The sequence below is a fragment of the Ursus americanus genome, chromosome 18, assembly GCF_024610735.1.
Source record: "Ursus americanus isolate L20-20 chromosome 18, mUrsAme1.1.p, whole genome shotgun sequence".
Taxonomy (NCBI): Eukaryota; Metazoa; Chordata; class Mammalia; order Carnivora; family Ursidae; genus Ursus; species Ursus americanus.
This window is the reverse complement of record NC_142144.1, coordinates 42,100,522-42,121,029: the sequence shown is the minus strand read 5'-3', so window position 1 is coordinate 42,121,029 and position 20,508 is coordinate 42,100,522. Positions and strand designations below refer to the sequence as shown.

General features: G+C 41.1%; 1 long non-coding RNA gene across 10 annotated transcripts in view; it reads right to left on the bottom strand.

The window, feature by feature from the left end:
- LOC123781326 (uncharacterized) overlaps positions 1-20,508 on the bottom strand; it is a 1,008,785-nt gene that overhangs the window by 889,199 nt on the left and 99,078 nt on the right. Inside the window, exon 3 of one of the 10 annotated variants that reach the window (XR_015727459.1) lies at positions 5,841-5,926. The exons of the other annotated variants lie outside the window; for them this stretch is intronic. This is a non-coding gene — a long non-coding RNA (uncharacterized LOC123781326). The remainder of the gene's footprint in view (positions 1-5,840; positions 5,927-20,508) is intronic. 10 annotated transcript variants of the gene reach the window in all.

Below are 20,508 nucleotides of genomic sequence, written 5' to 3'. Positions count from 1 at the left end.
ATACATAAATTCTGAGGGTTCTGATGGAAAACCAAGCTCTTAAAAGATCCAGTTCTGGTGGGTCCCATCCAGGGACGACAGTCAATGTATTTAGCAAATGGTATTATACAGGCAGCAGCCCACAGAAATAGCACTGGCCAGGACACTAGCTCAGGGATCTCTAGTCTCCCTAAAGCACTGCACATTCACTCTGTAGTTTCTGGATTTTGAAGAGGATCACAGGACAGGGAAGAGCTCAGCTCATGGATATTTGTCAACCAGCATTTTCACAATATGTACGGTTGTCCTGGGGCATACCAAATCAATATCACCCCCAGTTCCACTCTTCCAGGCACTAGTGAAGCCAGGTCCATGACAATTACACCCCCACTCTTGCTCTCCACTATCATCCAGTTTCAGAGGGTCACTTAGCTCTTGCCACTTTGTGCAAATGGCCACCCAGTCCTGGAGAGACCATTTAGGAAGACACAAACCCTACCTCTCTGTAGATCATTAACCACAGTCACACCGGGTGAGGAACAGAAGTCTCCATTTAGCCTTAAGTGTCCCCATATTCACTCAGGACTAAACAGAAATATACAGTAATAAGATTTGAAAGGAAACTCAGAAAACTGAAATGTTTACTCTTAACTTTAAATAATGTCCTTTTCCAATTACACCTTGGTCTCCTCTGGACAGGTAAATTAGATTGGAATGCGTTCTATGTGTTCGACCGGCACATTTAAATCAGTGTCACTTTAATTCTCACTTGTGAATCGTGTAAATAAGATTATGAAATTATTAAGAGGGGAAAAAACACTTGACACAAAGACAGGCTCATTGATGACAACAATCACAATGAGCAGATATAGTGGCTTGTTTAATTACTGTCAGAAAAAGCAGATTCTCTTTAATAGCTTTCTAAATTTGATGTTTTCAAATACATAGTTATTCCTTCTCTTTTTTTTCCCCTTGTGAATTTTCATTTTTAATAAGTCTTTTTTTTTTTTAAGATATTGGAAAGAACAACAGCTAAAAAAAAAGTGTAGCTTTTCTTCTTGGTTCTATAATTAATGGGTTCATTATTTATCTTGTCAATATCGATATCCCATAATTTGATCAAAAACTGACATCAAAATTAAATCCCCATCCTGTGGCAATAGCATAAACGCCAAATCTACCTGGTGCTTTGGTTCTTGAAAAGGTCACTGTGACAGAGTCACAATGGTATAAATATAAAAGTTCACATTATCCACCGTGGGTGAAGAAAGTAATGGCACAACTACAGTTGTAAGTTTCAGCTAAGGCTATTTCCACTGAAAAATAAATAACTTTTTAATGAAAATACTGTCAAGAGTTACTTTGGAGAAGTTAGCTAAGGAGTTGGAGAGATAAAGGAATTTTTATTTTTCGTATTATATTATTTGTGCTTAAACTTTAATGAATGTGTTAAAACTTTTATTTTACCATGGGCATGCATTGCTTTGTTAATGAAAGAAGTAATTACTTTTCAGAAGGATTATTTCAGAAAAAGAAACAAAAAATGAGTTAGGAAAGTCACCTAATTTTTAAAGAAATTTTCCATTACAAATAGATAATGCAACCCCGGGAGACATATGCTCCCTGGGGTAAAATTGCAATTATCAATAAAAACAAAATAAGAAGCAGTTTTAGTGCCTAGAGGAAGAAAATACAAAGTACGTGACCTGTGGTTTTTGAGCAACCCAGTGATATTCAAAATACCTATCTACAATAAGATCAGGTGCCCCTGCCGGAATATACATTAACACACTGCTTCCTTCTTTAAGAAACGCCTTGCTACCAAAAATAAATAAATCAGATGAACTGAAAAAGGTGATTAATGACTAAATTGATTTGCATTCCAATGCAAATTGGTCACAAACAGTTGGGTGGATGGACACTTGGGTCCAAAAAAGAAATGGAAGGAAAAGGGTTTACATTGTGAGTCAGTCAGGGTCCAATGTAGGAAAAGAGAAATCACTCTAGAAATTTCAAGCAGAAAGGGATTTAATTCAAGGAATTCATCCCAGAATTACAGAAATTTCAGAAGGCTAGAAGCACAGGCATCAAGTAAAAAAGGCACCACATAACCAACCTGAAGAGACACCACCATAACAATTTGGAGATCAGGAAGTTATGATTACTGCCACTGTCACTACTGCTTCTTAACAAGTTAAGAGCTGGTGGCTAGAGAGAGGAATGCTAATCTGGTCAATGTGATTGCCTCTAAACCTGCATGAGCTTGCTTCCCAGCTGAATATGGCCTCCACCTCTCTTCTGCCTTCCAAATATCATACTGGTGCATCTCATTGAAACAGTCTACCTTGCAACCAGAATCCAAGCTTCAAGGAGGTCTGGAAATGTAGTCTGCCTTCCAAATATCATACTGGTGCATCTCATTGAAACAGTCTACCTTGCAACCAGAATCCAAACTTCAAGGAGGTCTGGAAATGTAGTCATTAGCTTTTCAGCCCCTGAAGAATAAGAAGACATATGGAAGGCTGTGGGAATAGAAGTCAAGTGCTAGTTGACTACGTTTAATCTGAGAAAGATATGTCTTAAAGGGAACAAGTCTTCAAACATATGAAGGACTTTGCTGCAAAAGAATAATTAGACTTATTCTGAATAGTGCCTGAGAGCAGGCTAGAACACTTGTTCTGTCCTAGTTCATCTTCCTAAACTGGTGTTTACTGGGATCTACTCCTTTGGATTAAGGTCACCTGTGCTTTGTACCTGCTCATTCTGGGGCCCAGGCTGAAGCAGCAGTGCATATCCAGGACATAATCACCTCATGGTGATCCAGCCAAACTATACAAGCACATAAGACCCCTCCCTGCTCACATCACATCTACTAACAACATGTTGTCAAAGCAAGTCACATGGCCAAGTCTTATATCAATGTAATAAACACTCCACCCATAATAGAAAGGCACTGTGATATTATATAGCAAAGAGCATGGATGTACTATAACAAGGAAGTCAAGAATTGGGACCAATAACTCAATCCATGACGACTTCTACAGTCTTTTTTGATGCTACAGTTTTGTATTCTGTAATTCTATGACAGAGATTCATGAAGATGTATGAACTCCCTCAACTCTCTAGTTACTCACTTTCTTGCCTTCAAAACTCCCCAAAAGACCACACATAACTAATCTCAACCAAACATCCTTTTCATAGCCCTTTCTATCTCAAAGAGTTATCCCTCTCTCCAACCAAGCCCCATTCCCAAGCTCTGCTCTAAATTTCAATCCAAAGTCTCAGAGACTGATTCATCCACCTGCCCTATTTTTTTTTTTAAGATTTTTTTTTTTTTATTCGACAGAGATAGAGACAGCCAGCGAGAGAGGGAACACAAGCAGGGGGAGTGGGAGAGGAAGAAGCAGGCCGGGATCACGCCCTGAGCCAAAGGCAGACGCTTAACCGCTGTGCCACCCAGGCGCCCCCATCCACCTGCCCTATTTTATCTCCTTAAGATGGTATTTGTGGGGCTACTACCCTGACCGTTTTCCCATTCTCTGATGTCCCTTGGAAATTCCATCCCTTCCTGTAACTTTCACTGTCACTCCTGTGCCGAAGATCCGTCTACCTGGATATTTACCTGGTTCTAGGCATCTCACCTCAAGGATGCCCATATACATCTTGAACGCAAAATGTCAAAGTAGATTTGCCATCTGTTCCCCAAAGCAAACCGTATCTTCTACTGTCTCTGCCTATGTGAGTGCCACTAACATTCACCCCATCTTCTAAGCCAAAAATATTAAGAAACATCCTGATCCTCTCTCTCCTCTCCCCCTCTGCCCTCTATACCACATTATGAGGTCCAATGAACTTCACTTCCTAAATAACCATTTCTACTGCTCTTGCCTTAGCTTGAACCTTCAGTATCCATTCAAATCTATTTACTACAATGTTTCCTCAACTACTATATCCAGTCTCAACTCTTTTATAAGGGACATCTTTTGTTTCGGGGTTTTTTTTTTCTCTTCTTTTTTTCTTTTTTTCTTCTAATTGAACCTCAATTGTATCTTCTTTTGTTAACAGCATCCCAAATTTTTTGAATGAACATAAGCTGTCAGTGAGCACAGAATTTTTTAAAAAATACTTTTCAATTGATGATCTTTGTGTGATACATATGGCAGTCCCCATTGAGTGCAGTACTTGATTAACCAAAACTGTCTATTGACTAATAATGGTAGAGAACAGACAAATTACAAGAATATGTTAAAGGCCATGGAATTAGAAGATAACAAAGGCTTTCATAATAAAAGTTAAATCCATCAAATGAGAAGATCAATGATTCTTTGGTTTCTTCTTCCTGGTCACTAGTAATGTTTTAATATCCTCAGGGCTCAACTATGTAGCTTCTGTGGGTTTTGTTTTAAGTGAACATGCTTCCTTTGTGTAGAATTGCCTCTGTAACAATATCCAAGTCAGTGAAACCCACTCCATAAGCTTATGCTATACAAATTTGTACTTTCATCTCTGTAACTCCCCCTGAAACACTTTTCTATCAAAGTAACAGTTACCTTAGATGTGTTCAAACCCACCTAAACATAAAGTATTCACTTTAGTCTGTCACACACTGCTTCCTCTACCTTATATACTAGAAGGAAGTCCTTTGGTTTGAAAGCTTTGCCAGTATTTGAGAAAGTAAATCACTTTCAAGTTCAGGGTGAATATTTTCAAAAGGATTTTACAAAGGGTTTTAATGACAACATAGTCTCTCTTCCCCCACCCTCAGCTCAAGCCTGATTTTGAACTCTTTAAATTCAACACCAAGCTTAGATTCTTAGACTACATGAGCTGAAAAGAACTTTTGTTTCCATCTCAATCCCACCTACTCATTTTACAGTCAAGGAGATAGACACCTGGAGAGAGAAAAGCATTTGTTTGAGGTCCTGATGTGTTTGACATGTTTAAGATTTATTTCCCAAATAGTCTCAGGATTTCAAAAGCAGGGATTTCAGTAGCCCTCAAACTGAGGCACCTGTCTCGCCTGATTCCGTGGCTGCTGGCTGTAACTCAGTGTCGACTAATGATCTCCCACAAAAGGTCAACTTTGGCCTCTTTCCCTTAAACCTGAAGAGCCCTCGTCCTCAAGCCTCTCTCAGAGGAAGGAGCCATTGGGGGTGGAGGTGGGGGTTTCTGCTAAGGCTGAGTGATGAGTCCCTGCTTCTGGTGGCTTATCCTTCTTCTCAGAAAGAACCATCCTGAGGTATATAGATGTTGCCAAAGCCACTGCCTCACAGAGGCAGCTGGGTATCCAAAATGAAAGACCAGAGATGACTCTGGCTGTCCAATAGAACTGTGAAGCGGGAGGGGAGGAGTGAGGGTAATGGCAGCAGAATTTTCTCTTCCCCAATCACCAAGATAAAATGGTTGGGGTTTCCCCCTTCCTTTTACAATCCTCCTGCACACATACATACACACACAATAACAACAATAACTCCTAGCCGTCCTAGCCAGCTACCATTTTGAGACTTTGCTACATATTTACACCTGTCAGCCTGAGGGTGGTGTGGGGAAACAAAGATACAGTGTACTTTCCTCCAAGTATCTTACTCCCATAGTATAACCCACATTTTATAACCTCCTAAAGCCCAGATTTGAATTTTTCCACTCTTTCCAGAGTCATCATCCTCAAGTATAAGGAATATACATAAAGTAGCTAAGATTCCCATAAATAACCTTCTACTTCTGGAAAACAGGAAGGACAAGTATTCATTTTTCAATTCTTTTTTTTAGTCACCCAAGAAGACAAGTAAGGGAGAGATACCAACTCAAAATAAAGAAGAACACCTATTCCATTATACCATGAAATATGAAATGGGATGTACCTCAAGGTGATGCCATCCCCATCACTGGAAGTATTCAAGCAGGGATGATAAAAACAGCTGATCAAGATTTAAAAGGGTACCTGAAACTGAAAGAACATTGTGTGTCAACTATACTCAAATTTTAAAAGTTAAATTAAAAAAAATATATTTTGTTAAAAGGGGTTCAAGCACCCAGCTAAGGGTTGGAAACGATGGTCTTTAAGTTGCCTTCTAAGACTGAACTCTCTTAGACCAGTATGGACATGAGCTGAACGCAGTTCCAGTCTTAACTGGAAAGTGAATTGCAAATGGGAATAAGGGAAGGGCAGACAAGGCTTCAAAGAAGCTAGTGAGGTGAATTTCAAGGAGATACCAGTTCTACAAATCAAAACATCAAGGCAGTAAGTCCTTGATGTAGTCAATATTTATCTTTCAGGTTAATCTCTCTGGACATTGAACAAAAACAAAAATTAAGTGCTCTGGCTACCACCCCCACATACATAATCGCTTAAGCAATGCAAGTTAGATTGGTGTCTGGCTACATAAAAATTGACTATAGGGATGTTCTTTTTGCAAAGAACATTCCAAAGGCAAAATGGCCTAAAGAGCCTGTAAAAAGTCATTATTTTCTTTCTGAGAATTGAGTACAATTGTAGTTAAGGCAAACAATTGTCATTGAGCTCAGCAGCAGCGGCTGGTGGAGAGAACCCATTTGTATATGTGAATTGACTAGTTAATACTATTACAAAGTGTCATTGATCCTAGACAGTGTGAATGATAACAAGGCAGACTACTTTCACTTCTTTTTCCTCTCCCATCACAAAACCAGAGTTTTATAGTTGCTACTGCCTTAATAGGTGGAAACTCCGTGTTATTTGAAAAGTGTTCCCCCACCACACAGCTTTCCTCTTTTAGAGAGGGGACCAGGCAGACAAAATTGGTTCAGAATCAAATGGCAGAAGAAAAACCCAGGATCCAAGAGAAGAGGTCACTTAATATAACAAGGACAAAAAATACCAACGTAGGATAGGAGCAAGAACAGTGTGTTTATGAGCAGTGGTGTGCAAAGGGTGGGAGTATTTTATCATTGACATTGTTTAGAATCTCTGATACATGGGGATAATGCAAAAAAAGACCAACTTTTAGTGAGTTCTATTACTGTTCTTCAATTTTATAGAGACAATATGTCCCGTCTTTGCTGCACTAGGGAAGAACCCGCCTGCCCTCATCCATGGTAAGGCATTGTCTGTCGGTAAGCATTCTATAGCTTGTTTCCCTCACAGCCCCTTTCCAACACACCTTCTTTTGGAGGAATATGCCATGTCTGCTGCTGGTCCTCAGGCCCTTGTATTTGCTAATCAGGATAATGAATAAAAAGATTTGAGAAATGGAAGGAGTAAAAACAAACAAACAAACAAACAAACAAAACCCAGGGAATTTTTTTTAATTGAAAAGAGAGAATTTAGAGGAAGAGAAAAGGAATAGGAAGTCCAAAAATGTGCAGGGGGTAAGACAATCCCTGTGCCACCACCATAACCGTCCCCACCATAATCATCACAGTGCAATTAAGGATGCGTGCAGGACTAAGGAGTCAAGAACCTCTTGAGCTGAGCCTCAGGAAGCAAGGAATTGGAAGGGAGAAAGCTTTGGGGGTAACAAGACTGGGCAGACTGCAGAACGGAGAGATGGACTACAAATGAGCAACCAGGCCTAGTTTGATCAATGAAAGTGAGGGCAGAGTAGTTATGGTACAAAAGAGTATTGGTCAAAGGACTTCTTTATTTGTCACCTTTAACCTCGGGAGCTCAAGACAGTATAGAACTCTTTAGATACAGCAATCCCAACTTTTCTGAGAATCATTTCTACCCCCATTCCAAATAGGGAAATTCAGGCACGAAGGCTCGATTTCATTTACTTGAGGTCCCATGCCAAGCATAGAATGAAGCAGGAACCAATGCATAGGCCTCACGAATCCCATTTCACTACCCCCTACACCAAGGCGCTTCCTCCTTCTCTTCCCCTCTTGACAACAGTTTTCAAAGTCAACCAGCGCCAGCCCACACACGGCAAAATATCACCTATGTCTGTGATTTAATTCCCTGAGAATGGTCATGACTTTATGAATATCCCTGAAGCTAGAATATGAACCCCTGGCTTTTCTCTCTCTTGTTCTTAGAATGGGAACATAGGAAAGTCAATATGCCAGCAAAATACTGGGCATCACTTTCCCTATCCTTAACTCCTTCTTCTTTCCTCTCACAAAACTTCTCCAGTCAACTCACCGGCAGCCCCTCCCTCCCTCCCGCCCTCCCTCCCTTCCATCCCTCCCTCCCTTCTTTCCTTCTTTCCTTCCTTCCCCCCTCTTTCTTTTCCTTTCCTTTCCTTCCTCCTTTCCTCCCTTCCTTCCTCCCTCCCCCCTTTCTTTCCTTCCTTCCTCCCTTCCTCCCTTCTTTCCTTCCTTCCTTACTTCCTTCCTTCGTATGCTTTCACTAACTGTGAATCAATGAAGGAAGGAAGGAATAATAGTCTATCTTCCCTTCAGACCCAAATGAAATTTAAAAATTACTTTAGCACTTTCTGATGAGACCTAGAAGTCTAACAACTTTGCATCATAATTATTGAAGGCACGTAGGCTATCTGGTTCCATGCAGAGAAAATTAAAATAACAAAAGCAAAGATCTTATCCATTAGGAAATGTGTGTAGTGCTGACGCTCTGATATTTATCTTGCTCACTCCTAATTTCTTCAGATCCCTCACATCAGAGAAGTTAAAATCTTCCTTTGCCTTATCTCTGAATAAATTAAACTTCTGATTAAAGCCAATGGGCAGTTTTACATAAAGGAGGTTTTAAAAATGAGAAAATTCTTGCAGGAGCGATTTCAGAGCTGGGTCCTCAACTGCAGCAGGACAGTATGTCGCTGACCTTTAAATTCAATGAAGGCAGTACAGACCAGACTCTTACTGTTCTTCTCAGGGTGGTGGGGTGAGTATTCTGGGAGTCCTGCCAAATGTCCCATCTCTAAAGTCCAGGATAAATATAAAGAGTAGGTATTTTCTACCATTTTAACCATTCAAATTATTATTACACAGTAAGTACTGATGTTTTTGGTTCTCTATAACCCAGAAACTTTATCAGTATTCCTATCCTTTGGTAGTCAACTCACTTGTAATGGACCAGGGAAGAGTTAAAAGATTTACTGAAGATAAAAATAATTTTACTTCTGGGATAACAGTAGCTCGAGGGTGAGCCATACGTTTGACATATTAAGTATAGCTCTTCTCCTACTTTCTGGGATAAAGGGAAGTTTTCCAACTATGGGACAAGAAAAGAGGATAGAAAAGTATCTTTAGAGAAATAGGCTTCCTAGTGGCTCTTTGCCAGATGCAGTTTCTTTCTGCTTCAGCACTCAAGGGCTAGACAAATAATCCCTCCCTGGACCCTGAGACTGAGCAGTCATCAATATCCAAAGATCAAAAATGGCTTGCCCATGGATCTATGTGGAGTGTGGTCAGCATGGCCACTAGGCAGGGTAACCTATTATAGTCAGAAAGTCCTAAAACGTATTTTGGTAAATGGCATCAACTCCTTTCTGGAACAGCATGGATTATAATAATTTAATTAAACACCAGGAATTTTGATCAGTAAGGTCATTAACCCAATATCCATGTAGCCAAACAACACAGGCTTCCACGGACCACTGAGATTTCTGAGCAAATGGTCAACACACTAGTGCAACCTTGTTGAAACAAACACACAAAGTCATACAGGAATGAAGCACAAAGCTCAGAAAGCACTTCTAGGAAACTGGAGGGCTCGGTATTTGACCCTCTAAGAAAGTTTGTTCATGCTGATATGTAAGGCAATATAGGAATGTGGAATCACAAAGAAACCAAAAAAAAAAAAAAAAGGACAACGAAAGAGCAACATCAATAAACAGCAAGAGATAAAGCGGAGAAACTTCACTTTTAAAAACTAAGCATAAATATATTGGGAATCTATGAGCCTAGGAACCAAAGATGTTACCAGATTTTAATAAAGGAAAGCAGGAGTTAAAAAAGACTCATGCCTGTAAGGTAGTCCTAAATAAATTATTTAGAAAATCTGTTTACAGCTCATCTTTTGTGTTAGTCTAGTTTTGTTCAATTAATGCCTTTGTGTCTATGGTCTTGAGTTAGAGGTAAAGGATCTTATTCAGCTGTGAGGGTGGAAACACTAAAAAAATACTTTAATAATTCAACCAGATATTTATGAACCTGACGTTGGTGCCCTGGCAGCAATACATGAGACAATGTCTTTCATAACGTTCTTGTGTCTGAATTGGAACCAGGGTTCCTCAACTTCAGCACTTTTGTTATTTTGGACTGGATAATTTTTGTCATGGGGGGCTGTCCTGCACATTGTAGGAAATTCCGCAGCATCTCTGAAAATAGCCTGTATGCACGCGCGCGCGCGCGCACACACACACACACACACACACACACACACACACAGAGTTATGTCAACAAAACGTATCTTGAAGGTTTGGGTGGGGAGACAGGCAGCAGAATTGTCCCTGGCTGAGAAACACTTAGACTAAATCTAAATCTACTCTGACCATTGCCCAGCACGTACGGTGATAGTTGCTACTCCGCATAATGGTCATGCAGCATTTCAAATTTAAATTCTTGGCCTTATTAATCTCTTCAGATCAAATTTCCAAAGGGCTCTTTGATTTTTGCAAATGTCATTACATATTTGCTTGCAGGCAGTTAATTAAAGTCAAATTTAAACTATCAATGTTGAAATAAAATCCCCAAATTTCCCCACCATAAAATGAAAGGATGTGTGAACACAAGAAGTGCATGAACTTTTGTCTGTTCCTTTAAAAAAAAAAAAATGTACGTGTGCATGTGGAAAGAAAACACTTCCGTTCACTTTTTAGGACACATTACAATCTACCCTTGTTCTAACAAATGTTTTCTTCCCTGTTGGAAGTAATTCAGACTAACAAGAGATGGGTCTGCACTCTTACAAGGATTTTGAATCTATGTAAAGTTGGGTGTAATCACTTACTGATTCATACAAGCTCTCCACATTGCCTTCCAGAACAGTTTCAACATGGAGAAAAAAGAAAAGAAAAATGCCAGGGGTACTGTCTTAATGGCAGAGTCATGTATAGTGATCAACTACCAGTCATATGGTTTTAATGAAAAATGGCTTGTAGAGAGGGGCTCCTACAAGAAGACAGAATACCAGTAGTTACATTTGACATTCAGAAAAAATTGGAATGTGATTACGGGTTCTTCAGTGGCCAAGTCTGTGGAGGAAGGAGCCATTCACACTTCTCCAGGTTTCTCTAACACTACCTCTTCTCCAGAAGTTTTTGAAGGATATCTAAGTCTAAACGATTTCCAAGGTTATTTCAGCATCCCTATCCTGAGACTTATCTACCATGTGATGCTATTCGTTGTGGATGACATCAGCAAGTAATATTGTTTTATGATGTTGAAGCCTGGAACTTTCTGGGTCCCCCTTTGATTTGAATGTCCTTACCCAGCTGACCTCTGATAATAATCCACACATCACACATTTGACCAACTAATAAATCTTGAATTCTTTGATCTGCAGTCTGAGCTTGATGCTGCACCTGAGTCTTTGGAAATGGCATTTGTAACCGGTCTCCTTGGCATCTGACTGCCTTCTTTCCCAAATGCCTTTGACCTGTCTGGCCCCACTTACTCTCCTTGCCTTATAAGAACCCTCTGGGAAAACACTGACCATATTCCAGTTATAGACTCCTTTTTACTGACCACTGAGTGAAACCACAAATCTTTACCTTTCCTTTATGAACAATAAAAACTGAGAAACCTGTGGTCAATAATAAAATACACAGAGGTATGTGGTCTAGATTGATTCAAAATTCCAAACCTTAAATCAGCCTATTTTTACTATACTTTCCAGCAGATTATATTTTCCAAAGTTGTAGCAATTCTCTTATCCCACATGGTCTTTTAAAATATTGCAACTTCCCCCATCAAGAGGTTGAGTCAATGTCTTCTCCTCTTGAACCTGGGCAGGACTTTTTAACTGCTTCAACCAACAGAATACAACAAAAGAGATACTTTGTAACTTTCAAGGGTAGGTCATAAAAACACCATATATTTCTACCTTGTTCTCTTAGGACACTCACTCTTGGGAACCCAGACACCATGCTGTGAAGAAGCCCAAACAGTCCATGGAGAGGCCCATGTGAAGAGGGACCAAGGACTCCGGTCCACAGCTCCCACTGAGCTCCCAGCTGACTACCAACACCAACTGGCCAGATGGGCGACGGAGCCATCTTGAAAGTAAATCCTTTACTCCCTGAGTGAAACTACTCAACCGACACCGTTAGAGACAAGCCTTCTCTGAGAAAAGGCAATTTGAGCTCTTCCCATTTTGCAGATTTGCAAGCAAAATAAATGCCTGCTTAAAGCCATGAAATCATGGGGTGGTTTGTTACACAGTAATAACTGATATATGATGACCTCAGGAGCTAGCAAGTATATGTCTAAAACAATGAATTTCAGGAATTTATCCAGATAAAACTCTGAGACAAGGGCCAAGGTAAATATTTTTAAACGGTGTTTATTACAAGACTGTTTACAGCAAAAAAATTAAAAAATTAAAGGAGCGCTTGGGTGGCTCAGTCAGTTAAGCGTCCAAGTCTTTTGATTTTGGCTCAGGTCATGACCTCAGGGTCGTGAGATGGAGCCCCGCAATGGGCTCTGTGCTCTCGGCTGGAGTCTGCTTGAGATTCTCTCACTCCTTCTCCCCTTGCCCCTCCCCCTCCTCGTACATGTTCTAAAATCTTTAAAAAAAATTTTTTTTAAATCCAAGTGCCCAATAATTTGGTACTGTTTAAATAACATGGCACATCTGTACAATAGTGTGATGCTGGGCCATTGTTTGAAAGGCAACATTTAAAGTATATTGAGATAGTAATTTTTAAGACAGTGTGCATATAATGATTCCATTTTTGTGATGTTTGTGTGTGGATGTGCATATTTACATATGGGGAAAATCTTAAAATCTATACTTCAAAACATGTGTCAAGGTTACCGCTGCATAAGGGGCTAAGGAGTGATTTTTATGATTTCCTGCTTATTTGAATATTCTTTTTCTTACTGAACTGGTAATGCCGAAATAATTTTTAAAGCCTTTAGAAAAATAAATCAAAGGATTCTTTTTATAATTTTAGTGTAAAAGAAAGGATCACATCGGGCCATCTCTGTTTGTGGTTGTTTCCAGAAAGTGGATTGACCTGTGGCATATTCAAATGCACACTACAAAGTCGTGTTATGACACGATTCCTCTCCAATTCCTGATTCCTATTTCCCTCTATTTCACTTCCCAGAGTCTCCAGATCAGGAGGATACAAATTTCTCTTCCTTCCAGAGTGGTAACCTGGAGGCTAGGGGCACAGATGCCAAGCAAAGAAACCCCTCTGTGATTGAAACTTAGGGGCTGGCAACAACAGCATCAGGAATGTCAAAATGGGGAGAGTGATTCAAGTGACTGTTTCTGTGGAAGGAAAAGTTAATGCCTTGTGCCTGAAAAGGGCAAGTATGCACAGAGCCCTAGATGATGGTCAAAGAAAAAAAATGTCAGCCTCCAAAACTAGGCAGCTTTGCCAACCCAATCTAGAATGTTCGAAATCAGCTCTTGGGAGGTTTTCCCATTTAATTATGCACCTTCTGCCTTGTTAGAAAGCCCTTGTTTCCTTTTCCTCTATCTTCAAATAGTACATTCAAAACTGTGTGCTCTGCCCTCCCCTAGTTATGCTAAGGCTCATATTTTTAATGCATCAGGACATCACACCTCTGGGCTTTCAACAGGTGTCTGTGTCAGGGTGAGAGTGAAGCTAGAAGGGTGTCCTTTCACCAGTCTTGTCACCTGAACTTGAAACTCATGCTCTTCAAGAAAAGGACTTCTGGGGCACCTGTATGGCTCAGTCAGTTGAGTGTCTGACTCTTGGTTTCAGCTCAGGTCATGATCTCATGAGGGTCTGGGATTGAGCCGAGTCGGGCTCTGCACTGGGCATGGAGCCGGCTTAAGATTCTCTCATTCTCTCTCTCTCCCTCTCCCCCTGCCCCTCCTCCACCACACGTCATCCTCTCCCTTCCCCCCCCCCCAAAAAAAAAGGACTTCAGCTGCATAATTTAAATGGCTGTCAGGGAAGTGGCAAGCTCACTCACTTCAGAATAAAAGGGAAAAGCTGCTGCTATATTTTCCTCTATCCTCTCCCCTTTGCCTCCTGCAAAAGGGACTTTTCACTGAAGCTACTTGCTGTAGAACACAGCAAAATTTCATTCCTATTCCACCATGGACTGCAGTTTAGCCAAAACCATCTGATCTGCAAATAAATTTGATCCTAAGTACCTGTTAGGGGTCAGCAAGGGATAAAAGAGAAGGGCTGACAGTTAGATAAAATGTGTTACCTGGAGTCAGTTACCTGCCTGGGTGACTATCACAGTAGAAGGCTAAAATGTAAACATCCCCAAGATGTTAACCCAGGTTTTCCCAACCACAAGTAGGAGTCCAGGGTCTCTTTCTAATTTGGAGACACAAAGTAGGAGAAGAGATTAGAGAACAGCACTTGTGAACTGCTTGCTGACTTCAAAGTAGCCTAAGTAATTACTAAGTACCAGGCAGAGAATACACAAATTTTATAAAGAAGCTTTTGAATGCTCCAGTCTTGGGGTTTCATTCTTGCTCTACCACTTACCAGTGTGTAAATATGTGCTAAATACTTCACTCCTACCCTGTGACATAGTTCATTTTACGTGTCAAACTGACTGGGCTACCAGGTGCCCAATCATTTGGGTGAACCTTATTCGGGGTGTGTCCATGAGGGTGTTTCTGAAGAAGATTAACATTTGAATCCATTGGCTGAGTAAAGCCTATTGCTCTCCCTCTTGTCATCCATCCATCCTCCCTCTTCATCCAGTCAACTGAAGCCTGAAAAGAACAAGAGGCCATGTAGGAAGAACTCTTCCTGCCCAACTGATGAGCTGGGACGTTTGGTTTCTTCTTGCCTTCAAACACAAACTTATACCAACAGCTCTCCTGGCTCTCAGCCCCACAGACTTTGACTGGAACTATACGATTAGCTTTCTTGGGTTTCCAGAATCCCATGCCAACTGTAGACTTTGGAACTTCTCAGCCTCCATAATCACTAAGCCAATTCTTTAATGTAGATAGATACATACATACATACATACATAGATAGATAGATAGATAGATAGATAGATAGATAGATAGATAGATGATAGATAGATGATAGATAGATGATAGATAGATGATAGATAGATAGATAGATAGATAGATAGATAGATAGATAGATAGATGATAGATTCCCTGCTTCCCCAGAAAACCCTAATACAACCTGCTTCCTCAGCTATAATACGGAGGTAATGCCTACCTGCTAAGGCCTGAAATAAATGAAATGCAATACATCAGGCCTGGAACAAAGTAGGCACACAATAAATACTGGCATTCTCCCTCAGCCCAAATTTCCTGCAGTAAAGTTTGCTTGCAGGTTCTCCCCTTTCTAGTAAATCAGTCCTCCCAAGAGATGTTTATGCCAGGTTCACTGGTATCATAGTCCCCAAACTCGTGTGTATAAGGAACATTTTGTTTCCTTTATAGCAACTTAATTCAGACCCCAGGCACATATCCCATCAGATTGAAGGTAAATTCTTGGTTAATACTGACATTTCCCAGAGAAGAAATCCAGAACATTTTGTGGTGCCCCAAAAAAGTAGGAAAAAGTAACATTTGCTCTCTAGTCATACTTGATCAAGCCATCCCTTGAGGTTCAGATGCATCTGCTACTGTGCTACGCACAGTTGCCTGGAATCCAGGTGGAGGCTGGACCCCCTGGTGCCTTGTCACCTCCCCTCCACCTGGCTCAGCATCCATAACCCTGAGGACTCCTCAGGTGCTACCGCCCCGGAGAGGACCAACCTACTCACAGGAAACTACTCACATTCATCTCAGACTTCACCTGACTGCAGACACTCTGGGAAAGTATAAGATACAGTTTTCTATGATTAAACTAAATAAAGGGCACAGAGGATAAAAGCACATCAAACCACCTGAAGAAGGGAAAAAGGGGTCATTTCTAATATCATCTCATATTTTTGTAAACCAAATTCTTGGAGTCAACTCCTAGCCAAAGCCTGTAATAGAATAGATTATACTCACTTTTGGAGGCTAAAACAAATAGCATTTTGTAATCCTGTCCTTCATAGAACAGCGCCATTGAGAATGTATATTGACAGTTCTGAACTTTTTACTATTTTGAACTTTATACTATTTCTGCATCCAAAAAGTCAGAGGAGAGCTCACGCAGGTGAATATAGCTATGCTGAAAGCACAAAAAAGGAAACTAGAAGAAACAAAAATTAAACCTTCAAAATACTTTTAAAACACAGGTGGAACATAAGACCAGAGATCACCAATGACGTTTCTGTATTTCTAAAGAAAATCCTCGAGGCGTGCCGGATTGAGAAACCCACTCGGTAGTACCATCTGGCACATGCTAGCAGCCTCAGATCAATTTGACACCTAAGATTGGCAAACTCTGGCAAGATTTCAGATGACACAAAGCTAGCCAAGATGACCGGTCATAGAATCAAAGTTCAAAAACCATCTTGTCAGCACGAAATAAGTTGCTAAAAATAAAAAACTAGGTAATAATTATAATAATAATAATAATTTCCAAATACTCTAAACCTGAGTTGGGATTTCAAATGTCAACCACTCCAGTACAAACAGCTATGGGTAAAAGGTAAAGACGACTTTACATTAAAAAAAGGGTAGTGTATGGGTCTCATAGACTCGCCAGCAGTAGAAATCACTAAGCATACAGCAGTCACATCTTATCTGACGTGCATGTTCAGTGCTCAGTGCCAGATTTTCAAATAACATAGACTAGGACAGAAGATCCCTGTGGAAAGAACTGCTTAACTGCCGACAAGCATGGCTCCAGGAATAAGCAATTCTTTTCTTTGGTTCTTGCCGCAACCCATCCCAGAGTGAACATCCTAGGAGAAAGCAAACTCATTGAGCGAAAATTCCTTCACCACCCTTTGGGTGGGTCAGAGTGGTTAACAAAAAGATTTGGGGGAGGGCGGGGGAGAGTCTCCAAAATCTCCTCGCCTTCTGTAGTGAAAGTGCACATGCATCTGGATTTATTGCGCTACCGAGCCAGCGTACCTAATAGAGAAGAGGTAACTTCTCAAAAAGAAATGGAGATGGCAGATGCTGAGTAATGAGAACATATGCTGTTAATAAATGTAACGACAACCATTTAGGTGAATATAGGGAAAATGAATTAGTAGTTGACTTAGAGGTTAGTCATTTGTCTTCCCAGCGAACAGAAAGGCTTTTGGACATGGTAGACTGTCCAAACACGGAATTTTTTTTTTTTCCATTTCAACTCCTATGTTTGACCAAAATCCAGCAGGAGTAGGGGAATCCTGGCTTGAGCACCTAAGCTAGGTTCTCCCCCAAAGACGGACACTGCTGGGCAGGCCCGCCAATGAACCTCATGGGGAAGAATTCATCCCAAAGGAAGAGATAGTCAAGAGACACAAGGACAACAGGCCAGAAACGTCAGTGAAAGACAATGTTGAGGAAAGCACTATCTCACTAAGTTGTCCTGCCGGCCAGCTCAGCCGCCTCGGCTCAGTCCTGAATCTTGGTAGGAAAAGATGCAATATATATAAAAGGAAACGCACCTCTGGCTCAGACAGTGTTAAGTTTTGTCGTAAGCCCCCCATCCCACCATGCTCTGCTCGAAACAAACAGCAATGATGAATAAACCACAGTCTTTAAAAGAAAATCTAAAACACACAGTCATGTTTGTGTGGAGGAAAAAATGAACTGCAGCACAAAGCCGTGAGGGAGGCTGAAGCCGCAGAGCCTCTGGGTTCTGGGTCTGAAGTCTGCGAGAGAGGCTGAGAAGAGTTAGGATAAACACCTCCCACCACCACCACCACGAGGGACCTAAGCTGATCTCTCTGCTTGAAGCCAGTACCTACGGGGGGACTCTCTTGTCATAAAAGAGACGCTAAAATAGTTTACCAAGCTGCACCGTGCTTCATTGGGCTATGTGCTCACCAAGAAAGGTAGGGAAAGTTGAGACAAATACAGCCTCTCTGTCATGATCTCGGCCAACCTCCGGGCTCAGGGACAGTGAACAGAAGAGTTAACAGCAAATCTGAGGCTGCCAACTTTAGAAGGGCCTACTTGCAGGGTTGGCCCCTGACTGGCATCTGGGAATTTGGCACCCAAATCATCCCTAACGGACAAGGGAGGCTAACTGTACCTAGACCGTACAAACAATGTGATTTAGGCTTAACATCTGCTTTCCTTCTGGGAGTCTGGAATGTCAGTACAAGCTAAGCAGAAGATGCCGATGTGATCAGCCCCCAACAAAAGTCTAGAACTCTGATTCTCTAATAGGCTCTCCTGAGCAGAAGTACTGCACACATGCATCCGCCTTTGTTTGCTGTTGAAAAAAGCAAAACAACCACATTTGGTATTTCTCCTTATGGGAGAAAAAGAGTATAAGGAGGCGTGTTCATAGATTTCCCCAGGATCCTCTTGTGTCTTTTTTTTCCCTTGATGACCCTGTCATATGTGCTTTCACTGTTAAGAGACCTCAGTCATGAGTCCAACTATGGGCTGAGTTCCCTGGGTGCTTCTAAAACTTCTCCAATTGTCTGTGGCCTTGAGGATCCCCAAAGCAGTGCTGGCCATGGGATTCACTAGACCAGCTCCAATTTGCTAAAATATGGCTACAGTATCATTGGAGGGGAGAGAGCTGGGGGAGGGAGAGTAGAAGGGTAGGGGATGACAAAATCCTGGTGCCTGGGTGATTACGGAGTTATCCAGGGTACAAAAGAGCAGCTGAACTTCTGTCGTGAGAGGTAAAACTTATCTATGGAATCTGAAAATAGATTCAAGCCCAGGGTGCTTGATCCATTGGACCCTCTGGGTTCTTTTGGCCCTGCTAGCTAAAATGAAGAAAAGAGAGAAGCCCAGCTGACGCCTTTGTTTTCTGTGCTCTCCACCTGGTGGGAGGAAAAAGGGATCAAACACCCCCAAAGATGGGGCTTTCAATGGGCCAAAGATAGTAAAAATTAGCTGGTTAGTTGCTCTCGCCTTTCCTTCAGGCAGCAGAAAAAAGCAGTGGGGGTGAGGGGTCACCCAACCCTTTTCTGCAGCCTACTAACAGCACTCCAACTCTGTGTTCCACTGGGATCTCCCCTTAACTGTAGTTTTAACCCTGTAAATGCTGAATTTACTGCTAAGGCTTGGAGCAAAACTTGCAAGGGGAAGAAGAAAAAAAGAATTCGTATAAATGTCTTTGTGCTTTATAGCTATTTCATCTATGTATGATTAATATTTAGTTTAAAAGTATATGCTTATAATTTCATAAATGCTGGAAAGGGATCATCACGATCAGGGAAGGCCACTAAGAAAAAAAAAAAACTGTTAGTGGTACACAACTCCCTTTATTTTTGCCATGAGTAGGAGAACTGAAATTTAAACTCTGGGTATTGAAAACCGATTTTTGCTATAATTTTTGCTCAATGGAGCCTCTTTTAAAGGGATCTCCAAATGGAAGTGTGCTTTTCATTAGTTTTAAAAAGCAGTTTTTAGTTTGCTAATGAATTCTTGTCGAAATCAAACACCTGACCCTTAAAGGCTGATGATTTTCCTGCCTAATGTGCATACTTTAGAGTGGGTCAATTTGGATTCTCAGACAAGGTAAAAGGGCCTTGGGAAAGCCTTGTTACTTGGACTCTGAACTTAGCTGTCTGGCCCTGCAATGTCTTGGGTTTGCTACTACAGAAGAAAATTGGTTGCTGGCATCTTGGAAATCCTGAATTCAAAATCCTAATTATCTGGACCTGACTCTAAGCTGAAATCTTATACCATCTGCTATATGCTATTGTGGCCTTAATACTTAACTGTGCTGGACTGAAATCAGATGCGATCTCTCCACTCAATGAACAAGACTCAGACTCTGGGGCCGTTGTAAATCTAGAACACCCATCCATGGGGTATAAACTATAAAATCATTGTAGATGCTGGTTGGCCTGAGTTACATACAGATGCCCATGGAAAGGGATTTGTTGTCTGACGGGACCACCTGATATTGAGCTGACTGGCTCTATACTGTTGCTACAGACACTAGCTGCATCCAGAACTATGGTTCCTGCCCAAAGCTACAAGTTGAGGGAGGCATATCACTTGAGGAAGCAACTAAGCTTTCTAAGATAGATCTTTATGTTAAATGGGTTTTGTTTTCACTGGCAAAATCTAGGACTCTGGAAGGCATGACTTAAGTCAATAAAGCAGGCTGGTCCCTGCATCATGGGTTCCTAATGAGAATAATTTTGCTGTAAAGATACCTTGGATAAGGGTGAAGGGGGTAGACTTTACAGACAAGAGCTAATCTAGCAAACTTGGGTTGTCATCTTTTGAAGGGCCTGTTTCCAAGATTGGCCCTAAGGTGATATCTGGGAACTTGGCATTCAAACTGTTCCCTTACTTACAAGGGAGTCTCACTGTACCTGGACTGTTCATATGAACAGTGCAATTTATTGTGAACACTTGCTTTTCTTCTGGGAGTCTAGAATTTGGGTACA